This window comes from Mesoplodon mirus, assembly GCF_964341445.2.
Source record: "Mesoplodon mirus genome assembly, chromosome: 9".
Taxonomy (NCBI): Eukaryota; Metazoa; Chordata; class Mammalia; order Artiodactyla; family Ziphiidae; genus Mesoplodon; species Mesoplodon mirus.
Window position 1 is genome coordinate 25,556,893 of NC_138985.1, and position 19,585 is coordinate 25,576,477.

Genomic DNA, 19,585 nt, shown 5'->3' on the forward strand with positions numbered 1-19,585 from the left:
GATGGTTGGTCAGGAAAGGCTTCTCTGAGGGCCAGATATTTAAGGTGGGACGCAATTAAGCACTAACCTGGTGACTCTAGGGCAACACCATACATGACATCTAAATGCTGGAGAGTCTGGTGGGTTTGAGGAGCTAGTCTCATTGGATTATTGTGAGCTAGCAAAGAAGAGGAAGAGTGAGGTTGGAGATGCAGGGAACTTATTGTTTATGGACCTGCCATATTAGTTAAGAGTTTGAAGAGACGGAAAGGTACGTTATCATATATACATGTTTTTAGTGATGATCTAATATATTTCTGCCTGGAAAATGAGTGATGTTCCCAAAGTTTAGACTATTATTATGATGAGAAAACTCAAAATGCATGGTTTTTCTATAGTGGACTCATAATATTATTTTTATCCCAAAGGGACATCAGCTAAATGTGTAATATAGGATAAAATCTATGAAAGTAGTCTTTATGGTGAGATTTAAACAAACTAGTTAGGTACCTCCAACTAAATCTAAAATCTAGCCTTTAGGTAATGCTGTGGTATTGTTGGATATAATTCAGATTTGATAATGGAGAAAAGAGAACTGGCGTTGAGTACCTACACTGTGAGAGACCCATGCGCGATGTTTTCCATGTGCTTTTACGTTTTCATTCTTACATTGATCCTTCCAGGTGTAGGTAATGATAAATTCTGTAACTGAAGCTTAAGGGCTTAGGTAACTTGTACAGGGTGCCCAGGTATGTAAAATGCTAAAGCCATGCTTTGAGCCCAGTGTGCTTTACATCTTCTAGCTATATATAGTACCTTCTGTACTATAGCCACTCTCCATGCTGCCTGAAGAATGAAGCCTGATTTGTATTGTATTTGCATCTTGCTTATGCTTGCTATTCATATGATATGTTGCACTGTAGTGAATAGACCATTTGGTGGAGTGAGAAAGCAGTCAACTAAGAGTCTGGAGGCCTGACTGTGTCTCATTCACTCCTGTGTAATGTTTACCTGGCTGCCTGAAAGGGGCACCAGGAGGGCATAAGCCTCATAAGACCATGGTCTTTGCTTGCTCACTGTGGTATCTCATTGCCTAGAACAGAGCCTGGCACTTTCTAAGCACTCAATAAATAAATGCTGAATGAATGAATAAATGAATACTTGGCACTGTGCGCTGTGATCTGGAACATATCGTATAGCTTCTCTCCTTCGGTGAAGTGCATCTGGAAGTGATGTTCACACAGCTCCTCTTCCAGATACTGTAAAGAGAAAATAAATGTCTTTTGTAGAATGTAAGAGTATAAACATGTATAATGTAATGTAGTACCCATAAGAATCAACAATTGCTTGGTATATCTGTAGATTCCTCAGTTCCACCCTCAGAGATACTGATCTGTGGGTAGAGCCCACAAATACGCATATTTAATGATGGCCCCAAGCATTTCTGATGGAGATGGTTGTGGATCGCACTTGGAAACATTATGAGAGGTGTTATTATTAAAAATCCCTTTGCACAGACTGACAGAAGTTAATGACTTGTTACGGTCTATATATTATGTTTAAATTAGAGTCTTGTGCTCCAAATAAAATGATGTTCCATTATTTTTTATGTTCATGGCTCTATGCTAACCAGTTATTACTCAAAAGGGATATCATCTATCTATCTATCTATCTATCTACCTATCTATCTATCTGTCTATCATCTATCTAATTTTTTTAATGCATAGGGAATATGGAGAAAGTATTGAGAATGAAACCAATGAGTATGAGAGATTCTGGAAAGTAAATGACTCAGACATATGTAATACATGTTCTAAGTAATAATTCACCTTACATTTAAACATCAAGGATTATATCAATCAATGAAAAAGATGTATTGACCATATGTGAATAGTATTGTTTTACATACCATAAAGAATTTAATAAGTTACTCTAAAAGTAATAATTTGATTGACTAGATTAGATACATACTCATGGAAAAGTTAGAAAATGATAGAAAACTGCATAAAATTAAGTGGAACATTATGTAGCAGGCAATATAGAGAACAGCAAGATAGAGAGTTTCTAATCCTTTCTTGGGAATAAACAGCCTTTGAAAGCCCTTGAGTTTTATGATGCTAGAGGCCTGGGGCTGGGGAATGTGTGTGTATGTGTGTGGGTGAGTGTTTGGGTGTGTGTGTGTCTGCATTTGTGACGCTGACAACGAGGTAAGTTTTTTGCAAGCAGCCAGGAGGGGTAGATGTGTGAGGGCAAGGGGTATGGTGCCAGTTGTCAGCTATTTCTGTGCGAGCTTCCAAGGTAGGGAAAGCCTCTTCTTCAACTTTATGTCCTTGTGCCCCGTATAACAGATGCTCTTCAAAAAATTTTTTTAATTTAATTAATAAAATCTTCAAAATCTAATTTATGGCCTACATGGAATCTGTTGGAGAGAAATCACTATAACTTACTACAAGTAAAATATAAATGTGGCTCAGAGTGGGATTTCAAAAAGGTGGTACGATTTGAGTTGAATGGTACCTGGAAAGGTGAATAGGATTCAGATGGCTTGAGGCATTCCTAGTGGAGATCGCAGAGTGAACAAAGATAGGGAAGTAGAAGGGAATCAGGCATACCTAGAGAAGAGCAATAGGCCAGCCACGGAAGAGCTGAGAGTTAAAGTTTCAGAGTAGCGGGGGAAACTTGATTAAGGCCATGCTTTGGAAAGTCTTCAAGGTCAAGCCAAGAAATTGAGATGTTATTTGCTCATAGTGAAGTTAGGGAGGTTTTTCAGAAGGGGAGTGACATGATGAAAGCTTTGCTTCATAAGATTAGTTTGGTCCATATGTGCAGGATGGATTACATCAAGTTTACAAGCGATGCTTCTTAGATATTTATCTCCCCCTTTAAAAACTAAGGACACGCAAACAATTACACAAAAGGAAAATAGTCTTACATTGCTATCCAAAGGCACTGTATTGTATTTAGTTTGTATTTTTGAAGAGGTAATACATTCATATAATGCTAAATCTACAAGAAACAAGTATGTTGGCTATATAATTTATCATACAAATCAGGACTCTTTTAAGAGTGAAAGAGAGCTCTCTATATAATAACCAGGTTTGTCTTTGTCACTCTGTATCTGAGTTTACAATGTAAATCTCCTTCCCTCTGTCCTCAATTCACCTGCTTCTCCTCAGAGACAGTCAATGCTATCATTTTTCTTTTGCATCCTTTCAGAGATGTTCTACTGAAAAACAAGCACAATAGTCTTCCCCCATCTTTTTTTTTTTTAAAATAAGTGGTTCTTTTTAAAAAAATATTTATTTATTTTATTTTTGGCTGCGTGGGGTCTCAGTTGCAGGACGTGGGATCTTTGTTGAGGCATGCGGGATCTTTCGTTGTGGTGCGTGGGCTCCTCTCTCTAGTTGTGGCGTGCGGGCTCTCTAGTTGTGGCGTGCGGGCACCAGAGCACATGGGCTCTGTAGCTGTGGCACGTAGGCTCTCTAGTTGTGGCTCACATGCTCAGTAGTTGCGGCGCACAGGCTTAGTTGCTCTGCGGGACGTGGGATCTTAGTTCCCCGACCAGGGATCGAACCTGCGTCCCCTGCATTGGAAGGTGGATTCTCAACCACTGGACCACCAGGGAAGTCCCTAACCTACTTATTTCTTATGTCATTTCTGAGCTTGAGGTATCCTATGCTCTAGCAATGGTTTTCATCTGTGGATAGTCATCTTCACCCCCACTCCAGGGGAGTTTTAAAATGATGTGTGGGATGGTTGGGTTATACTGGCATTTAGTGCTGGGGTAGAGATGAGTAAACATCCTTAAGGTATGGGACAGGCTCATGAATCTAGAATGTCACCTCCAAAATGCCAGTAGTGCCCCTATTGAAAGCCTTAACTAGATACACAGGACTTTTGTTCATCTTTTATGACTTGTTTTTTTTCTTAGCTTCCTTAGAGAAAATTTGCCACTTCTTTCTCTATGCTCCAATGTAATTTTCATTATGTTGCTTATTGTATGTCGATCTGTCTCTGACTTTGGAATGTAAATGCCTGAATTCAAGGAGTGTCTTTGGGATACTTTTTTATATCCCTAGAGTATAACACAGATCCACTACAGAGTTGGTGCTCATTGATTATTTGTTATATATGAATTTGGAATCTTTAAGGATTCAACTTCAGTTTGATAATAACAGGTTGATACATGTAACAATAGCTATAGCATTTGAGATTCCTTTTGGAGTTCTTTAAGGGACATACTTAAAAATAAAAAGAGAGTCTTCTGTTGGGTGGAACACTTCATGTAAGCCTCATACTCAGAAAATGTGAATAGGGAATTTTGGGGTTGTGACTGGAAAAATATGGTAAAAAATATTTGGAAAAAACATTCAGCTTGAGGTAACGATTAAAAGTCATTTAAACAAGTTTCTTCCTAATGTTTTTGCTTTCTGAATCTTATGAAAGAAAAAACCTCCCCCTCTTTTTTTTTTTTCCTATCTCAGTAAGTGGTCACTTTTGAGAGCATTGTGTTTGTTTTGAGTCATCATGCTTTGAAAAAGTGTTATAATCAGAGAAAATCCTAAAAAGAATGGCCAAAATTATCCCAGGGATATAAAATAGTTTCTCCAGTAAGAAAGTCTATAGGGACTGGATTTGTTTGCCATAGATAAGGCAAAGAAATGATTTGAGTGCCGTTTTCATCTGTTTTGGGGAGGACGTGGAAGAGTTATTTTTATTGTTCATAGAACAATGAATAAGAGAAAATGAGCTCATATCAGAGAAGATACTTTAGTTAGCTAAGTGAAGAGCTTTTGGACCATCAGGGTATTGAACCTTGCCATGCATGAAGAAACAGGTCATGCGGTTTCTGTTAGCATGGCAGAGGGGAAGATCCTGTCCTGGCTTGAAATCCCAGTCCCACATGACATCTCTGAACCTTGTTTTTTTCATTTGTAAAAATGAGAGTACTAACACACGTCCTGGAAAATGTACTCAGATTAGATGAGATAATGTGTAGGCAAACACCTGGGAAATAATGCTAGTTCCTTTTCCCTTTCTGGTGCATGCCCGGCATGTATTAGATACTCAATAACTGCTCTGTTTCCTCTGGAGATCTTTAAGGAGAGAGGGATAAGCATCTTCCTGGATGAGTTAGAAATTTACCTGCCTAAAGGCAGGAAGTTGGACCAAATGATCCTTTGAGAGTTTTTCAGCTTCAGGAGTCTTTATGTACTGTTTTATTTTGGAAACTAATACAATAGAATTTCTTTCTCTTTCTCTTTTTTAAAAGTTCTTTTGTAGGAAAGATTGGCTAGTCAAGGATGTACTGTTTAATTCATACTGTCATTTTACACAGTAAAAAGGAAAATGCAGAGCGTCTTGAGTGGCTGTATGAACCATAGAGACTTTTGATGGAAAGTTAATGAGAGCTTAAATTCTGAGTTAGTAACTTCTCTAGGAGATTGGACTGCATGACAAATCACAATGTGTATTCTACACTCAAGCATTTTTATCTAAGTAAAATCAGGGTGAAGTGACTATAAAGGAGGAGCTTAAAGAGGTCCCTGAAAGGGCAATTGTGCAGCTTTGAAGAAATAAAGGGAAATAAGGTTTAGCTCAGTTAGTCTTAGTTCTGAGCCATGTTCTTCTCACCCATGTTGCCCCCTGGACTGGCTGTCGAGAACCATAACCCTGTTTAGTTGTAACTGAGGAATAGTTTCCACGTTAACTTTTGAGAAAATAGTTTAATTTCTGTCTTTCATTGCATGTTCAAGGAGGAGGAGACTTCTGCACTTTTGGCATGAAAAGTTCTAAAATATTAGGAGGATTAATATTTAAATCTGTGTAAAAACGATGCCTTTAAGTAGAGCCAGATGTACTTTTAGTCATCTCTAAGTCATTCCTTTTATAGATTGAGGATAAGCAAGTGCAAAAATAATAAATACTTGGCCTGAAGTCATGGTCACTGGAAAAGAACTTTGAACTTGTCATAAAGCTAACATTTGTGCTAGTAAATCATAATTCCTGTCCTGAGGGATAAGAAATGTTGAGAAACTTTTCACTACAGAACTATGGGATGTAATCCTACAAGGCTTTCAGAGCCTGATCGAATTAAGGATTTTCAGGTTTAGGCACACTGATTCTGATTTTACTATATACCAGAAGTCTTTAGAATTGCTTAGACAACTCTAAATGATACATAAATTCCCATGTCTTAGACCTAATGAAACAGAAACCTGGGATGGTGTTACTTGTATATCTGTATTCTTGAAAAGCCTTCTGAGTGATTCTGATAATCCACCTGGTTTTGGAATCACTGGTTTAAGTAATAAGAGGTACTGTTACTACTTTGTGAAAAAAGGGCATGTGGTTTCTGTTTCTTTTCTCCATCCATTGCATTCTGGCTTCCATAGCCCCCTCACCAATGAAATTGCTCTTGGGAGGGTTACCAGTGACCTCTTAATTGGAAGCTACAGTGGATACTTTTCCTTTCTGTTTGTTTATTTATTTATTTTTTACAGTAGGTCCTTATTGGTTATCTGTTTTAAATATAGCAGTGTGTACATGTCAATCTCAAACTTCCAATCTATTCCTCCCCCCACATTTTCCCCCCAGTAACCATAAGTTCATTCTCGAAGTCTGTGAGTCTGTTTCTGTTTTGTAAATAAGGTCATTTGTATCATTTTTCTTTTAGATTACACATATAAGCGATATCATATACTTGTCTTCCTTTGTCTGACTTACTTTTCCTTTCTTTTTTTTTTTTTTTTTTTTTTTTTTTGTGGTACGCGGGCCTCTCACTGTTGTGGCCTCTCCCGTTGCGGAGCACAGGCCCCGGACGCGCAGGCCCAGCGGCCATGGCTCACGGGCCCAGCCGCTCCGCGGCATGCGGGATCCTCCCGGACCGGGGCACGAACCCGCGTCCCCTGCATCGGCAGGCGGACTCTCAACCACTGCGCCACCAGGGAAGCCCTACTTTTCCTTTCTTATCTCATTTTTTTTTTTTTTTGTAGTACGTGGGCCTCTCACTGTTGTGGCCTCTCCCGTTGCGGAGCACAGGCTCTGGACGCGCAGGCTCTGCGGCCATGGCTCACGGGCCCAGCCGCTCCACAGCATGTGGGATCTTCCCGGACCGGGGCACGAACCCTTGTCCCCTGAATTGGCAGGCGAACTCTCAACCACTGCGCCACCAGGGAAGCCCCTACATATGTACTTTTTATTTTGCTCACCTTATATTTCTATTGGGTAGCACTGTTCAATATGTTCCTCCTAGATAATATCTCAAACCTAGCGTGGTTCTAACTACCACACATAATGTTTTGGCTCTCGAATTTGTATCTTTCACCTAGTTCTTTTTCCCTTGGGTTTTAGGTTTGCATATTCAACTCTTGATTGGATATACTCCTTAAACTGAACAAACAAAAAACCAGTTCAGCAGACTTATTTTTCTTTTCCTTTATCCTATCTCAATTGAACTATTAACCCAAACTCAGAAACTTAAACTTCTGTCCAAACATTCACTAAGTCTGGATTCTGCGTTCTAACTCTTGTGACCACTTGTTCCATCTTCTCATTCCTACTGCTGTTGACTTAGTTTGGCCTCTGATCTTTTTCATGAATAATTGCAGTAATTTTCTCCTTGGTTCCCTGCCTCAACTCTCAAACCTTATGATTCTTATGACTCCTCTCTAATCTACAAAGTGATGCCAGTGATATTTAATTTGTATTCAATAAAACTGACCTTGGAACTTTATTTTTCTGGAAACCTTTCAGTTATTTCCTATCATAGTTAGGGAAGCAAATAAACAAATAAACCTAACCTCATTAGATATATAATATTAGGCCTTCATGATTTGTCTTTGGTTGCTATCCAGCCTCATTTCTTTCTTTTTTTTTTAATTTTTGAATTTTATTTTATTTATTTTTTTATACAGCAGGTTCTTATTAGTTCTCCATTTTCTACATATTAGTGTATACATGTCAATCCTAATCTCCCAATTCATCACACCACCACCATCCCTGCCCGCCACTTTCCCCCCTTAGTGTCCATACGTTTGTTCTCTGCATCTGTGTCTCTATTTCTGCCCTGCAAACCAGTTCATCTGTACCATTTTTCTAGGTTCCACATATATGCGTTAATATATGATATTTGTTTTTCTCTTTCTGACTTACTTTACTCTGTATTACAGTCTCTAGATCCATCCATGTCTCTACAAATGACCCAATTTCATTCCTTTTTATGGCTGAGTAATATTCCATTGTATATATGTATGACATCTTCTTTATCTATTTGTCTGTCGATGGGCATTTAGGTTGCCTCCATGACCTGGCTATTGTAAATAGTGCTGCAATGAACATTGGGGTACATGTGTCTTTTTGAATTATGGTTTACTCAGGGTATATGCCCAGTAGTGGGATTGCTGGGTTGTATGGTAATTCTATTTTTAGTTTTTTAAGGAACCTCCATACTGTTCTCCATAGTGGCTGTATCAATTTACATTCCCACCAACAGTGTAAGAGGGTTCCCTTTTCTCCACACCCTCTCCAGTATTTGTTGTTTGTAGATTTTCTGATGATGCCCATTCTAACTGGTGTGAGGTGATATACCTCATTGTCGTTTTGATTTGCATTTCTCTAATGATTAGTGATGTTGAGCAGCTTTTCATGTGCTTCTTGGCCATCTGTATGTCTTCTTTGGAGAAATGTCTATTTAGGTCTTCTGCCCATTTTTGGATTGGATTGTTTGTTTTTTTAATATTGCGCTGCATGAGCTGTTTATATATCTTGGAGATGAATCCTTTGTCTGTTGATTTGTTTGCAAATATTTTCTCCCATTCTGAGGGTTGTCTTTTCATCTTGTTTGTAGTTTCCTTTGCTTTGCAAAAGCTTTTAAGTTTCATTAGGTCCCATTTGTTTATTTTTGTTTTTATTTCCATTACTCTAGGAGGTGGATCAAAAAGGATCTTGCTGTGACTTATGTTGAAGAGTGTTCTTCCTGTGTTTTCTTCTAAGAGTTTTATAGTGTCCAGCCTTACATTTAGGTCTCTAATCCATTTTGAGTTTATTTTTGTGTATGGTGTTAGGGAGTGTTCTAATTTCATTCTTTTACATGTAGCTGTTCAGTTTTCCCAGCACCACTTCTTGATGAGACTGTCTTTTCAGCCTCATTTCTTATCATACCTTCACATTCATTGTTTGCTTCAGTCATCCAAACTAGTTGCAAAGTCTTCTCCAAAATTATAAATCAATTTTTAATATATCTTAAAAGAGTCATAGACTTCTTTGAGGATTTGATGAAAGCTATCAAACGTCTTCTAGGAAATTAACATACAGAATTCTTGCATATAGTTTCAGAGGGATCTTGGAACACCTAAAACTGGGATAAGAACTGTAGTTTATATCCTTTTATTTCCCAGGTATTCCTTCTGCATTGTAGGCTAGTTTTCTTCTTGGTCATTTGTAAGCCTTGATCTCTATTCTGCTAATAATTATTGTGTAAAAAATCACCTTGAAACTTAGTGACTTAAAACAAGAGCAATCGGGGCTTCCCTGGTGGTGCAGTGGTTGAGAATCTGCCTGCTAATGCAGGGGACACGGGTTCGAGCCCTGGTCTGGGAGGATCCCGCATGCCGCGGAGCAACTGGGCCTGCGAGCCACAACTACTGAGCCTGCGCGTCTGGAACCTGTCCTCTGCAACGAGAGGCCGCGATAGTGAGAGGCCCGCTCACCGTGATGAAGAGTAGCCCCCGCTTGCCACAACTAGAGAAAGCCCTCCCACAGATACGAAGACCCAACACAGCAAAAATAAATAAAATAAATTAATAAACTCCTACCCCCAACATCTAAAAAAAAAAAACAAAAAAAACCAAGAGCAATCATTTTATGAACTCTCATAGTTTCCATGGGTCAGGAGTTTGGGAAGGGCTCAGTTGGGTGGTTCTGGCTTGGGGTTTCTCAAGCAGTTGCAGTCAAAGCAGGAACAGTGGGGGTTGGAGCAGTTTGGGGCTGCCAGGCATCTCCCCATCTAATCTCAGGACTTTTTCACATCATCTCTCTGCATGGGCTAGTTTTGAGCTTCCTTACAGTATGTGGCCTTAGAGCAGTCAGACTGTTTATATGGGGGCTCAGGGCTCCACTAACACAAGTGTTCCAGTAAACAAGGCAAAGTCACCAATACATATGTTCTATGACATAGTTGTGGAGGTCATGCTGTAACCCTTCTGCAAAATTTTATTGGTTACAAGCATGTCACAAACCCATGCAGAATGAAGGAGAAAGGGATTAGACTCCATCTGTTGATGGGGGCAGGGAACGTTAAGGTACTAAAAGGGCATGTGGAAGGGGATATTGCAGCCATCTTTGGAAAATACAATCTGTCACAGTCTCTCAACATGCTGCAATGCTACGTAAAGAGCAGGTGGGATTTAGGCACAGTCTTTCCACTTGGTGGAGAAATCTGCTAGTAACAATGGACTTTTTGTAGCTTTAAATGATCTTTTCTTGGCTTTGCCTGTGGCAAAAATTGGTTATGGACTAAGCTTTATGATCTCAATATAAACATTTTCTACTCTTAGTGTCTGAACCTAATTATCAAAGAGAGAACCAGAATGAAAGGAACAGAAAAGCTATCTCTTGATACATTAGATAGCAATTTTGAGCAAGTAAAAAAGGATATGTTTTCCACCTTTTAAAACTTGTATCTTAATGACTTGATAATCCATTTGGATGAAACAAATGTACTGCCCTAGACAGCAGAAAGTTAAATGTTCTCCTATGTGCTGATGGTTTATTATTGTGTTCCAAGACTGGCCTTAATAGGTCACTGGTTCCATCTAATTTTTGTCATAACTAAATAAGACTAAAATAATTTTTTAAACCAGATCATCTGCATTTATTTGGCTTATTCTGGCAACTCCATGCATGTAGCCACCACAACTACACAGAATGATTCTATCCAGTTTATCTTGGAGGGTTCAGGAAGCACTGTATTGGATAACTTGTAACACTGGTGTAGAAAGATTTTTCATTCAAAAGTAATTGCATTCAAAATCCATAGTGTAGTTCTTTGAGACATCATTTATTGATGAGAAATGAAAATTAAATGAAATAGGTAAAATTATAGGACAGGGAACATCCTCAAGAGTTCATCTGTTTTGTTGCTTCTAGGTATGGTTTACCTAAATCATACCAGAAATAGACAACTCTTATAAAGGTCTGGAGCTACTTCTGGAATATGTAAGACTGAGTTCAGAGGAGGCCTGTTAAATATAGGATTGACTATATGCCGATCTTCGTGGGTGTGAAAGTTGTTTTGTCTCAGAACTTAGAGACATTGATGTTTAGATTTGTTTTTGCTGTTCTCTGATCCATTAGCACAGAAAGTATAACTAGGAAACTTTTTCTTGAAGAACAACATGGAAAGAAGCAAAATAACTTTTCAAATAGTTTCTTAGGCCATCCCTTAAAATATCACAAGTCCCCAACCATCCATTCCATTTTCTCTCAGTCTAACCCTATTTAAACTCAAGAGGACAGCCAGGCTAGATGATATTTTGGGCATCTCACTGTGGGAGCTAACTCAGAATAATTTAGGTGGTATTTAATCTCTGGACAAGAAAATAGTATGTTTGGCGTGTTAAGGGATCTTTGAACATTTGTAGTTTTGTCTACAAACATTTTTTAAATTTTAAAATAAATTTTTATATTTATTTATTTGTTTATTTATGATGTTGCTGTTGCTGGTTTTGTTGTTTTTGGCCGTGCTGTGCAGCATGAACGATCGTATTTCCCTGACCAGGGATCGAACCCGTGTTCCATGCAGTGGAAGTCTTAACCACTGGACCGCCAGGGAATTCCCAGTTTTGTCTACCTTTTTAATTTAGCAGGCTCCCAGTGAATGGGTTCTTCCAGTTATTTTCTGAAAAAGGTTTTGGTTTACGTTTTTCAGAGTGGTAAAAGCATGTTTTTCTGTAGATGCATTCGATTGCTTGCCATTCACTTAAATTTTGTAGAACACACCAGCCCACATCAGAACTGATTATTTCTTAATTGTAGTTGTAGAAATGACAAATCAACTCACTCACTTAAAATTTTTGCTTTCTAGTGATTGTCTGTAAAGGAGAGATGATGAATATTGGAATTATTCATGGAGGCAAGGTGGTAGTGAAAAGATCAGAAGCTTTGGGGTCAGAATTTCTGAGTTCCAGTTCTAGTTGTACCATTTGCTCTCTGTGACTTTGACAAGTTAATTCATCATCTAAATGTTTCTTTCCTAATCTGTAAGATGGAGATACTGTTGGTACTTACAGAATTCTTATTGAGAGTTAAATGTAACAGCATATGTTAAAGCACTTTGAAGAGCATGAAGTTGTACATGACATTATGGACATGCAGGAGACCCGAAGCTAGCTTCTTAGTGGTTTACTAAATACAAAATAGTTAAGTATCCAGACCTGGTCATGAAACCTTAAGGAAGGTAATTGAATCCAGTAATGTGGTAGAGGCAGTGGACTCAGGGTCACTTGGGGTCTCCTTCCGACTTAGCTGCTAAACGCTTGTAACATCTTACGATATTTAGGTAACCTTGCTGTTCCTCATCTGTAACAAGGATTGCTTGCTCCTAAGTGTTGTGCAAAAAGTTAGGTACTGGTTTTAAAGTGCAGTATAGAATTTTGCCTTCCTTAAGTCCGATACCTCTAAGTTGTACCTTTAATGTTTGGAAGGGTAGAAAGTTTTAATTTATTATCAGAAAGAAATTCTTAGTATTAGGTCAGCAAGCATCCACGTGGGATCCAGAGAATGGCACAAGTCAGTTTGTTACGTTTTCTGTTGAGTCGCCTATCTGGTGTGGCAGGTGCATCAGGAGGATGAACTCTTCTCTCCCTCATCTTCTTAAATCTTTCTTAACTTCCCTCCTTCTGGAATCCCAATTTCTTGTGTTTGTGGCTTCTGACTTGTGCTCTGTCGAGGCTGAGAAGGAGGTGTGTGGGTGGGAGGTGGGGTGGAACTTTGAGCCTTTCAGGATGTGATTAAGAAAAATGATCTTCCTCTTCCAGGCTCTAGGTGAACATTCTAAAGACTTTCTCTTGTTGGTATTGTGCAACACTGTTAGCCTAAATGAAGTGCATTACAATGCTAGCTCTCTTTTCTCTGTCTTACCAGGGATCTGTTTGCCGGTAAGTAGCAGAGACTGATCTCTTAACAACTGTATACTTTCCTGCTTCTCTGCCTCCTTTGATACGGGGACTTAACTATAGGATCCTTTCAAGTTCTAAAAATATGTGATTTAGGTTGGAGGACTCCATAATGTCACTAAGGCACATAGGTGATAGATTTTGTTATGTCTATTTATAGGTGAAAAAGTGAAGGCACCTACTAGTAGAATTTACAGCTTTGAGTTCCGTGTTTTAGCCATTCAACAGAACTTCCTTCATGTAGGGGAAGTGTTACTCTGTGAAAATTTGTATGTAACTGTGCTAAAAGCATATTCTTTAGCATCAGTGAATGGCTCGAGTAGATTTTGTGCTTGGAACAGAAGGTTCAGATACTGTGTAGTTCCAGAGTCTGTGCTCATCAAGTGTGAAGGCAGTGACTGTGGTGTCGCTAAAACCCTTCTTTGATGTGAATATACCACCTTTTGTTCTCTGTGCTGCTCTTTCTATTTCTACTAAAGATACTTTTCCTAACTAGGGCTGCAAGTCATACTTATGGTGGCTTTCATAATCAAAATATTACCGTCATATTAAGAAGCTTAATTTCCTATTGATTTCCCCCCCAATTGATTTAATTTAACCCCTCCCTCACCCAATCAATAATCCAAGTCTATGAATTCAAATTTCTAAGTATCTCTTGAATACATCCGTTCCCTCTTTCCTCTGTCCTTGATTGAGGTTCCCATCTTGGCTCTCTCCCCTGAGCCCCTGTCACACCTTTCTGATGGGTCTTCTAGAGCACTACACCAAGTATCTTGAAAAAGTCACATTTGTGCAGCCTTTTACATTCATAAAAAGTTTTTTTATACACCTTTTCTTATTTAATCTTCATACCAACTGATGAGGTAGATTTTTTTATTAGCAAGATTTTACAATTGACAAAAAAACTAACAAAGGCTAAGAACTTGCCAAAGGTTATGCAGTTAGTAAATAGTAGAAGAATTCATATTTCGGAAAATAGATCATTAAAAAATTCATGTGCCCTAGAGTAAAAACAAAATTTTCTGTAGATTACATTTATATAGTGAATGCCTCATTTTGAAATAAAAATATGACATAGAGACATGGACATATTTAACAATAACTTTTTATTTTGAAAATGAAGCCAACTACTTTAAAAAAGTTTTAACATTTTTTGTTGTTTTATGAAGTAATTAGGTTGAGTAATATGATTAAGGAGAAAAATTCTTGGTGACTTTTCAAATTCATGCCTCTTTATTGAACGTGTGCCAGAACCGATTTAAAGTTTCTTATGTACTTTTTAACCAGATGAGGTTTTAATGAATAACTTAGAAAAACACGTCATTTTTCTTTTTCATTTGGCAAACTCTGAAAGTAGTGAGAATAGATATGGAGAAATGAATGAAATGTTAAAACAGTCTTAAATTGTGTTGGGGAAATAAACTTTTTAAATTCTTAATTTTATAATTTAGGAGATTGTGATGTAAAGGAAACAAATGAACACCTTTCTAGGTGGTTACCTATTTTTTTCCCCTTCTTTAGAGATTGCATACTTTTCTAAAAATAAAAACCATTTTGAAATTGTCAAACTTTATTTTCCAAAGAACTAATTCAGGTTCTACTTATCAACTTTAAAATTTTAAAACAATTTTGTACTTACAGAAGAGTTGCAGACATAGTACAGAAAGTTCCTATACCCTTCATCCAGTTTCCTCTAATGTTAACACTTTACAAAATCATAGTACAATGATCAAAACTAAGAAATTAACACTGGTATGATACTATTAACCAAACCCCACATTTTTTTCAGACTTCCCTAGTTTTTCCACTAATGTTCAGGTTTTACCTGTAATGAGTTTTTGAAAACATGAATGAATGGGGGATGAGAAAATAGATGAAAATAACATTGAAACAGTGAGAATGGAGAGATACACAAATGAATATGTAAAGTGAATGATCGGGAAGACTCTTAATATTTTTATATTATACTTTGTCCTCTAACTATAACTCTGTGTCTTAACTCTTAAGTAGAATCTTCTTTTTCTTGTACTTTTGTTGATGAGAGGCACACTCATTTTAGTTTTATAGGAAAATCACCATAAATTGCTCTTACAAAAAGGTTACATTAACTTATCAAAAGAACCGAATACACTTAAAGCAGTTTCTAAGTGACCATGAAAAACAAAATTCTACTATTGATTTCTAGAATTAAAATTTAATAAAATAAAAATTTTACTTCATTTCCAAAAGCCTACTTATAAGTTTAAATCCACTTCTTCCAACAAACTATGATGAGATTCTAGGGCGTATTGCTTAACAAGGTCAGTTACCCATTTTTCCTCAAATATATTTTTGCTGAAGATTGTGAGTGATGAATTCCTATACCCATTGACATAAAAAGTACCACCCCATTTATCCCAGATTTGAGGAGAAGAGGCACATTGGTTAGTACTGTCACGGCATTAGGGCTCCTGTGGAGCTCCAGATGGGAAAGGGGAGTTTGATTCCATGAGAACACACAGCCCCTTCTCTGATTCTGCCTGATTGCACCTGGGAAGACCTAGTCACTTCACAGCCACAATGTGGTTCTCTGTGGGATTTTCTGCTTACTAAATGGTAATTTATTTTCACTTTCTTATTCCTCTGGCATGCTGACAATTCTTAGATGACAGGAATATGATTATAAGGGATTTCCAAAGTATGAGCATAGTCATCTCTGAATTACAATAGAATACAAATGGTACATCTTCTTTAATTATCGCCACCAAGCAGCCTTGAATGAAATGTAACTTCTAGAGTTCCCACTAAATACATGTTCTTTAGCAGGCCTTTAAAAAGATTTTTTTAATTTATTTTTATTTATTTCTATTTTTCTGCTTTAATTACCAGCATTATAATGGTATTTAAAAAATAAAACAGCTTTATGGAGATATAATTCATATACCGTATAATTCACCCATTTAAAGTGTACAATTCAGTGTGGGTTTTTTTTGTTTTTTTTTTTGCGGTACGCGGGCCTCTCACTGTTGTGGCCTCTCCCGTTGCGGAGCACAGGCTCTGGACGCACAGGCTCAGCGGCCATGGCTCACAGGCCCAGCCGCTCCACAGCATGTGGGATCTTCCTGGACCGGGGCACGAACCCGTGTCCTCTGCATTGGCAGGCGGACTCTCAACCACTGCGTCACCAGGGAAACCCCAATTCAGTGTTTTTTAGTATATTCACAGAGGTGTGCAATCAACTTTAGAACATTTTCATCATCCCCAGAAGAAACCCCAGGCCCATTAGCAGTACTCCCTATTCCTACTTGCCCCCAGTTCTACTTTTTCTCTCTGTGGTTTTGCCTATTATGGATGTTTCATAAAAATGATACTGTATAATATGTGACATTTTGTGACTGGTTTCTTTCTCTTAGCATACTGTTTTCAGAATTCTTCCATGTTGTAGTATGTATTAGTACTCTGTTTTTATTGCCTGAAATATCCCGTCATCTGGCTGTACCACACTTTATTTATCCATTTACCAGTTGATGGACATTTGGGTTTCTTCCACTCTTAGGATATTGTGAATAATGCTGCTATGGAAATTTGTGCATATGTTTCTTGGGAGAACATATGTTTTCATACTCTTGGGTATATACCTAGAAGTGAAGTTTCTGGGTCATATGGTAACTCTATATCTAAGTTTTTGAGGAACTGCCAGTCTTTTTCCACAGTGACTACACCATTTTACAATCCTACTAGTGGCATATGAGTTTCGATTTTTTTCACATCCCTGCTAACACTTGTTATCATTTCTCTTTTTCATGAAAGCCATTCTAGTGGGTGTGATGTGATATCTCGTTGTGGTTTTGATTTGCATTTCCCCGGTGACTAATGATGTTGAGCGTCTTTCAATGTGCTTATTAGCCATTGGTATATCTTCTTTGGAGAAATGTGTATTTAAACCCTCTGCTTATATTTTAATTGGGTTGTCTTTATTGTTTTGAGTTATAAGCACATTGTGGTTTTCATGTGCATTTCCCTGATGGCTAATGATGCTGAACATCTTTTCATGTGCTCAATGACCATTTGTAGATCTTCTTTGGAGAAATGTCTATTCAATTCTTTGCCCATTTAAAAAAGGGTTATTTGTCTTCCTTTTGAGTTGTAAGTATTCTTTATAAATTCTGTTTATAAGTTCCTTATCAGATATGTGATTTGCAAAAACTTTCTCCCATTTTTTATCTATTCATTTCCTTGATCATTTACTTTGAAACACATGTGATTTTTATTTTCATGATGTACCACTTATCTTTTTTCTTTTGTTGCTATTAGGTGTCATATCTAAGAAATCAATGCCAAGTTGAAGATCATGAGGATTTACTCCTATATTTTCTTTTGTTTTATAGTTTTAGCTCTTACATTTAGGTCTATGGTCCATTTAGAGTTAATTTTATATATAGTGTGAGGAGGGAGTCCGGCTTCATTCTTTTGCATTCTTTTCACCAATTTTTGAGTACGTTGTTTACTGTCCACATATTTTTGAGTTTCTCAAATATGCCCGTTATTGATTCTAATTTCATTTCATTGTGATCTGAGAATATATTTTGTATGAACTCACTCATTTAAAATTTATTTTAGCTTGTTTTCTGGCCTAGGATATGGTCTGTCCTAGAGAATGTTCCATGTGCTCTTGAGAATGTGCATTTTATATCTATTAGGTATACTTGGTTTATGATGTTGTTTAAATTTTTTATTTCTTTTTTGATCCTCTATCTAGTTGTGCTGCTCACTATTCACTTTTCAGTATTGACATCCCTACTATTATTCATGAAGGGTTTATTTCTCCCTTCAAATCTGTCACTTTTGCTTTTTGTATTTTGGTGGTTCAATTTTTGGGTGCATGTATGATTTTAATTGTTACATCTTCTTGATGCATTGACCTTTTCCATTATAAAATCTCTCTCTTTTTCTCTAGAGCTTTTTTTGTTTTAAGTTTATTTGTCTGCTATTAGTATAGCCACTCAAGCATTCTTATGGCTGCTGTTTGCATGATATATCCTTTCTCATGCTTTTATTTTCAGCCTATTTATATCTTTGAATCTAAAGTGTGTTAGCAAGCCTCTTTAAATTAGTATTTCACTGAACATATTTGGCACAAATGGTCATTTTTAACAGTGACAATGTTGTCTCTAATATATGGATGACAATATTTATTTAATGTTCATACATGTCATGCTATTATTCTGGATAATGTATTGATATTTTTAGAATATTGGGTATAGTCTCTGTTTTTCAGGAGACTTAAAATGTAATATAAAGGATTTATTATATGATTTGTTCCTACTGGTCTGAGAAGTATAGAAAACTTCTCAAGAAATGTGATTATATTAATATTACAGTAAGAAAGCAGATGATTTCTATAAACTTAAATTTGAACTTACCTCTCACTTTTAATACATTAAATAATCTTAAATCCAAATGACGATATTAATTTTAAATTTATGGATTCACGCCACTACAAGTTTTTCCAATAATAATAGTTAGAAGGCCCCCAGAAGTTTCCAATTTTTTTTTTTTTTTAAATTTTATTTATTTATTATTATTATTATTTTGCGGTACGCGGGCCTCTCACTGTTGTGCCCTCTCCTGTTGCGGAGCACAGGCTCTGGACGCGCAGGCTCAGCGGCCATGGCTCACGGGCCCAGCCGCTCCACGGCATGTGGGATCTTCCCAGACCAGGGCACGAACCCGCGTCCCCTGCATCGGCAGGCGGACTCTCAACCACTGCACCACCAGGGAAGCCCCTAGAAGTTTCCAATTTTTATGGCACTATCTTCCTTGACATTGTGTTGAAAAGCAGGGAAAAATAGTTTAGTCGCTATACAGTCTCACTTGCTTTAAACAAGTTTAGCTGTCTTGTAAGATGATTAACATAGTTTATGTATGGGCTTCAGAAAAGGAAAAATTAGCTTCTGAAAATGACTGAACAACAGCTGGAATTAATGAATAAGGAAGTGAATGAATGAATAGATCAACTAGGTGAAATATAGGTTTTTTAGGCATTATGTGCAATGAAAGACTTGGCAGAATTCAAGGTAGTGAAAAATAGGAACTATCTGTTACAGCAATGATTAATAATAATGTTGACGAAAAATTTGATAGTTAATTTTTATAGGGCACTTACAGTTTGCCCGGTACTGTTCTAATATCTTTACATATGGGTCAAGGATTGGATTGTCAATAAGACCGACATGAATCGGTATCAAGCTTTACTTGTAATTTTAAGGATTCAAGCAATAAAAAGGCACAGGAGAAGCAGAAGGAGCTCCTGGACATTGAGATAAGCCCCCAGTGCCTTTCTTCTCACAATAACAAAATTCTCAACCCCAGAGCAGTAGATAAGATCTGAAATGGAGTTCATGGGTTACCTCATATTACACTAAACTGATGGGCTATTGGAACATTTCCAT

The 19,585-nt window shown here is 37.4% G+C and overlaps 1 protein-coding gene and 1 long non-coding RNA gene across 4 annotated transcripts in view; one reads left to right on the forward strand and one right to left on the reverse strand.

The window, feature by feature from the left end:
* Positions 1-19,585, reverse strand: part of LOC309810134 — a 252,520-nt gene that overhangs the window by 123,821 nt on the left and 109,114 nt on the right. The gene's annotated exons all lie outside the window — the stretch shown is intronic.
* SUGCT (succinyl-CoA:glutarate-CoA transferase) overlaps positions 1-19,585 on the forward strand; it is a 720,769-nt gene that overhangs the window by 61,158 nt on the left and 640,026 nt on the right. The window lies entirely within an intron of this gene.